Source organism: Gastrolobium bilobum, unplaced genomic scaffold (genome assembly GCF_033153095.1).
Source record: "Gastrolobium bilobum isolate Gb01-03AN ecotype WA unplaced genomic scaffold, APGP_CSIRO_Gbil_v1 utg356381, whole genome shotgun sequence".
Classification (NCBI taxonomy): domain Eukaryota; kingdom Viridiplantae; phylum Streptophyta; class Magnoliopsida; order Fabales; family Fabaceae; genus Gastrolobium; species Gastrolobium bilobum.
The window spans coordinates 14,981-21,725 of NW_026896683.1; the positions used below are offsets into that span (position 1 = coordinate 14,981).

General features: G+C 37.4%; 1 long non-coding RNA gene across 1 annotated transcript; it reads left to right on the forward strand.

Annotated features, from left to right (window-relative positions):
* The first annotated feature begins 220 nt into the window (after nucleotides 1-220).
* On the forward strand, nucleotides 221-2,470 carry LOC133301410 (uncharacterized). The gene is made up of 3 exons (XR_009750193.1): nucleotides 221-331; nucleotides 1,238-1,327; nucleotides 2,362-2,470. It is a non-coding gene; the product is annotated as an uncharacterized LOC133301410 (long non-coding RNA).
* Nucleotides 2,471-6,745: the final 4,275 nt, after the last annotated feature.

A 6,745-nucleotide genomic window follows, 5' to 3' on the forward strand; every position in this document is an offset into this window, starting at 1 on the left:
AAAGTTAGAAACCGTGACACCCTCTTATTTATTCTTCCCCGAGCGCGTTGGCTTCTGTCTTCATTTTCCATTAAAATAGCTTAGGTTTTCCTTTTCTTTTCTCTTTGATTTCTCATCACACAATCATCCAAATGAAAAAGTCCATTACATGAAATCAATAGGAAATCATCCAATGAATCCATTCCACTCCTTATTTTGAGCTAAGATTGCTTGTGAATAGAGTTCTTCCTCATCCCCAATTCGTGGTACTATTCACTCAAATGAAAAAGTGTGGATTTTGAGTGAGCAAAGCTTGAGTTTTGTTCTTTGGACCTTGGATAAGCTATTTGAGGTAAGAAATTCTCATTCTAATGGTTTGATTTTCATGGGTTAAGTTTTGAATATTATGAGCATATTTTGTGTAGAATTTATGAAGTGAAAACTTGAAATTTATGAAGTATTGTGTGTTTTATGATGATATAGTATCAAGCAAGCATGATGATGAGTTGGAAAAAAATAAAATAAAATAAATAAATCCCCTTGGACCACCACACTAGGTTAGGCCATATTGGGCATTTAGGGGTTAATGTGCCAAAATAATTAAATTAAATAATTATGGAGGTTTACATGTATGTGTATGATGAGATTTAGGTATTAAAGTGAGAATACCAAGTGGACAATCCATTGGAAACCCTCCTTGTAAATCTCGGCCATTAGGGTCTAATTAGGGATGATTATGTTAAAAATTATTTGGATGATGTGGTCAGGTCCTAATGCATGGCTTTAGTATGATTTTGAAGTTAAATGGTTTAAGACATAATGAGAAACACCGTAGCTCCTTTGTATGGCCTTAAAATGAGTTTTGGCCATTTTCAAAGGAGATATATGTTCGGAGATATTGTTTCGCAAAGTGAGAACACTTATATGCGTAAAATAATTTATATAGGTGGCTAAACTTGGATTTAGGTACTAGATAAAGATAAATATTATAGCTCCTTTGTAATGGGCATTCTGCCTTAAATTGGGAAAAATAGGCTTTTAGGTGCTAAGAGGAGTAATGAGTATTCTAAAGGCCTTTTGGGACTATCCGAAGACTAAGTGAATATGTGGAATTTTGTGGGGATTTGTTGAACAAAGAACCATCCACTCATGGCCTAATATGATTAAGTAAAAGGAAAATAAACAATAAAGTGTGTGTCTTGTATACTTACATGGCATTAATCATTTTATTGAGTTTTGTGTTGAATTCTTTCTCTAGGTGTGCCTAGCGACTGTGAACGTTTGGACTCTCGGGGAGCAAGATAAGTAACTTGTGCGACAAGTAAGCGAATTAATAAAGTTTAAAGAGGTAAGCTCTATGTTTATGGGGTTCGCTCCTACTTTGTGTTCCGCCATAATGTACGGACTGTGGTCAGGTTGTATGATATGTATGAGATATATGATATAGATACATTCATATAGAGCTATATGATAATATGATATGTTTTGTTCTGATGTGTTTACTTTGATATGTGTTAATATGATATGTTTTGTTGAGTTTCGCTTGGGGTCCACCCTTGGGAACACGTACACTGATTTCCACTTGGGGTCCTCCCCTGGGATTGACTGTGTACACATTTGTTATATGACTTGTTCTGATATGATTTATGTATTGATCTTTGGACATGGATTGTATGGTACACTGATGTCTTCTTGGGTTCCCCTAAGATTGACGGTGTACGCCTCTGATATGTTCTGGTTCCGCTTGGGGTCCTCCCTTGGGAACACGTGCGTTGATTTCCGCTTGGGGTCCTCCCTTGGGAATGACTGCGTACGCCTCTGATAAGATTTGTATATATGTTTTGCTCAGTGAAGATATGTTTTGGTTAGGGTCATCCCTAGGGATTGACTGTGTACATATTTGATATGTTTTTGTTTCCGCTTGGGGTACTCCCTTGGGAACACGTACGTTGATTTCCGCTTGAGGTCATCTCTTGGGAATAACTGCGTACGTTTCTGATAAGATATGTGTATATGTTTTATTTAGTCATGATATTTGTTACGTACGTTGATTTTCGCTTGGGGTCATCCCTTGGGAACGATTGCGTACGTCTGTGATATAACACGTTTTGTTCTGATGTGAGTATTGTGATGATTTTTGTAAATGATATTTGTTACGTGCGTTGATTTCCACTTGGGGTCATCCCTTGGGAATGACTGCGTATGTCTTTGATAAGATATGTATATATGCTTTGTTCAATTATGATAATTGCTTATATGATGTTTTGTATATTATGTATCTGACTGTCATGCAGGAAGTGAGCCCAGGGTATGGAGAGTTTTCCATAAACCTGGAGTTTACTAGAGATTCGTCTCTAACCCCGTTTTGGGAAATGATTTCAGGAACACAGTTAATTGAAGAGCCTCATGGGACAAGGACGCTAACCGTGGCTAGAGGTACTAGTATGAGGATGTGAAATTCTGGGTGGCCGGAGGCTACTATTTGTTTTAGACGTATTTTTTGAAAAGATGTATTATTGCATAGTGTTCATATTCGATACATGTACATTTATGTATTCAGGCATGATGATATGACTATGTAGTATTCAGTTATGTTATGTATTGGATTGCATGCAATTAGATTAGTGGCACGGAGTCAGGTTCTGCATGCGCCCATAGATGGGTATCTGAGTATAATTGCATGACTGATACTTCTGGAGATATATATTGTTTAAACTGTCTATCAAGAACTCTTGAGAGTGGGATTGGAAAATCCCTAGTTGTCCGATTTACAGAGGTTACTCTGTCTGATTTTCGTTTACGTCTAATAAGAAAGAGAAAAAGTTAACTCGTATTTTCGTAAGTTAAATCTTCCGTTGTTTCTGTTTTTATCATATGTATGTTAATTGAACCGGCTCGAGACGGGGATGTTACAGCAGGCCTGACAAGCTAGATGGGGAGATTCATCATTTTGGATAGTATGACAGATACAAATTGTAACCGAAAGAAATTTGTTGGATCAAAGCCATTTTGTATATATTTTATGTTATGTACTTCATGAATGCTACAGCTGTTATGGAACGGTTCCTGTCATACTGTAAAGACTTTTTGTATCATTTGTTGAATGTGTACAGTTGTTGCTAGTAAAGATTGACCAAGTTGACTATCATTGTATTGATTCACTAATTTTATTCTATGTCTGTGTCCAATTTCATTTGCAGCACAAATTTGAATTCATGAATATTGCATAACCGAACTTTTATTGAACACAAACAATTGTCATTGGCATGCCTTTGTAGGGCTGTCAAAAATTTTGAATTAAAAACAACATCAAATTGAGTACATGAAACTCCTATTTACAAACTGCTAGTCTATGATCCATGTATTCAATTTACACAATATATGTTCATCAGGTGAAGCAACCTTCTGTTCCATAAAGTGAAGAATAATAACATTATAATATTACAAGAGCATAAGGTTGTGCCTCCCAATGACCATTACACTTGTTCCTGTGTTTCTTCCATGATCTCAACGAGCTTGGGTCAATGGTCTATAGAAAGAAGCTCCACCTTGAATGCCATTTTTCCACTGATCTATTTTTTGCACCTGGACTTTGGCTATAGACAAACACTTGAAAGAAAAGGGTATTTGAAATATTATTGAATTGTGTATAAATCTGATACAAAGAGGTCTCTATTTATAGAGACTAAAAAACCTAATTCTTGACCTAATGGGCTTGGCCCAATACAACAAATACTAATAATAATAAAAGACCTAATATTTACAACACTCCCCCTCAAGCTGAGGAATAGATATTTATCATTCTCAGCTTGCTAGTAAGTTCTTGAAATCTGTCTGAAGGAAGTCCCTTTGTCAATAGATCAGCTAATTGACGCCCAGTGGGAATGTATGGAGTGGTAATCAACCCGCTATCAAGTTTCTCTTTGATGAAATGGCGGTCGACCTCAATATGTTTAGTCCGATCATGTTGAACTGGATTATGAGCTATACAAATAGCGGACTTATTATCACATAGCAGTTTCATAGGTCCCTCACATTTTATTTTGAGATCATCAAGTACAATTTTCAGCCACAGTAACTCACAAATGCCTTGAGCCATAGCTCGAAATTCAGCTTCTGCACTTGATCTGGCAACCACATCTTGTTTCTTACTTCTCCATGTCACCAAGTTACCGCAAAGAAACATGCAATAACCAGTGGTAGAACGACGGTCAGTCACGGATCCAGCATAATCAGCATCAGTGTAGACTTCTAAAGAGAGATTACCATCACGTCAGAATAACAATCCTTTACCAGGAGTAGCTTTAAGATACTGAAGAATTCTCTCTACTGCCTGCATGTGTTTCTCTTTTGGATCATGCATAAACTGACTGACAACACTAACAACATAAGCTAGGTCCGGCCTAGTATGAGCCAGATATATCAATTTTCCAACTAGCCGTTGATATTGTCCTTTATCAACTGGAGGACTCTCCTCTTCAAAGCCTATCTTGTGATTCTGCTCAATAGGAGTATTAGAGGGTTTACACCCGAGCTTCTCTGCTTCTTTGAGAAGATCCAAAACATATTTCCTCTGACTGATAAAAATTCCTTTGCTTGAATGAGTTACTTCTATCCCTAGGAAATATCTCAGTTTCCCAAGGTCTTTGACTTCGAACTCAGAGGCAAGTCGTGTCTGCAGAATCTGTCTCTCCACAAAATCATCACCTGTGATAATAATATCATCAACATATACAAGGAGCACAGTAAGCTTCCCATTTTGGGAGTGCTTGAAGAAAAGAGTGTGATCTCCTTGACTCTGTCTATATCCTAAGGTCATCATAACGTTAGTAAACCTTCCAAACCAAACACGAGGTGACTATTTCAATCCATACAAGGCCTTTTTTAATCGACAAACTTTATTTTCCCCCTTCACAGAATCAAAACCAGGCGGGATTTCCATGTATACTTCTTCTTCTAACTCACCATTGAGGAAAACATTTTTCACATCAAATTGATTTATATCCCAATTGTAATGGGCAGCAAGGGACAACAAAATTCTCACTGTATTCATCTTTGCAACTGGAGCAAAGGTTTCTTCATAATCAATGCCATAGGTTTGAGTGTAACCTTTGGCGACTAATCGAGCCTTGTATCTCTCAAGAGTGCCATCAGAATTATATTTCAGGGCATAAACTCATCTGCACCCTACTGCTTTCTTTCCGTTGGGTCTATCAATAACCTCTCATGTTTTATTTTTCTCCAACGCATTCATCTCCTCTTGCATGGCTTGAGCCCAATTCCCATCTTTCAAAGCTTCATGGACTGATTTTGGGATTGAAGTATAATCTAGTGCTGAAACAAAGCTTTTGTGCTGCACAGAAAGATTAGCAGAGGAAACAAAACGGGAGATAGGGTATTGAGTACAAGAGGGACAAGAAGAACAAGTTTTCTTGGAACAAGATCTTTTTCCTTTTCTTAAAGCAATGGGAAAATCATCAGAAGCAGTAGTAATGGGTAAGTCATCAGAAGTATTAACATCATGATCAGAAATATGAGATTCAGGACTTACCAGTGGGTCAGACGATTGAGGTTGCTGTTGAGGCAATGTGGGTTGTTTCCTTATTTGATATACCAATTCAGGTGTTACAATCTTCCGTATCTTTGGTGTACTTGATGTATCAGTCATAGGAGGATCAGTCACAGGAGGATCAGACATAGACACATTAGGAACAGGAACAAGAGGAAGAGACACTGACACATGTGAAGGAGTAGACACTGAAGATTCAAAGAAGGAAGGTGATGAGTCTTCTGGTGAATTATTAGTAGACACTGAAGATTCAAAGAAGGAAGGTGATGAGTCTTCTGGTGAATTATTCTCCCCCTGAAGATGAGGACCTTGGAAAAAGGACTCAGATTCCTGAAATGTAACATCCATAGAAACAAAAAATTTCTGACTTCCAGGGTGATAGCACTTGTAGCCCTTCTTATCAGGAGCATATCCAAGGAAGACACATTTAAGAGCCCTAGGATCCAACTTACTGCGATGCTGTTTATGAATATGAACAAAGACAACACACCCAAACACTCGAGGAGGAAGACTTTGCAAAGTTGGAACAGAAGGAAAAAAAGAAGTCATGGAGTGAATAGGACTTACATGATCGAGAACCCGAGTGGGTAGACGATTGATCAAGAACGCTGCAGTAAGAATGGCTTCTTCCCAATAGTATTTGGGTACATGTGTTTGAAACAGTAAGGCACGAGCAACTTCAAGAAGGTGACGATTTTTCCTTTCAGCAACCCCATTTTGTTGAGGGGTGTCTACACAAGTAAGTTCATGAATCATACTTTGATTTTGTATAAATTGGGGAAAAGAGTGATTGACATATTCAGTACCATTATCTGTCCTTAGTCTTTTGATTTTTTTACAAAATTGAGTCTCAATCATTTTATAAAATTGAAAGAACAGTTGTGGTACCTCAGACTTTTCACGCATTAAGTAAACCCAAGTTACACGAGTGCAATCATCAATAAAAGAAATAAACCATTTATTTCCAGAAGAATGAGGGACCTTAGAAGGACCCCAAACATCAGAATGAATAAGATCAAAAGGTTCAACAATCTTAGTAGTACTAGAAGGAAAAGACACACGATGATGCTTAGCAAATTCACAAACATCACAATGAAAAGACTCAACAGACTTAGACAAAAACAATGACGGAAATAAAGATTTGAGTAAACTAAATGGAGGATGACCCAAACGCTTATGATGCAGCCAAATTAAAGA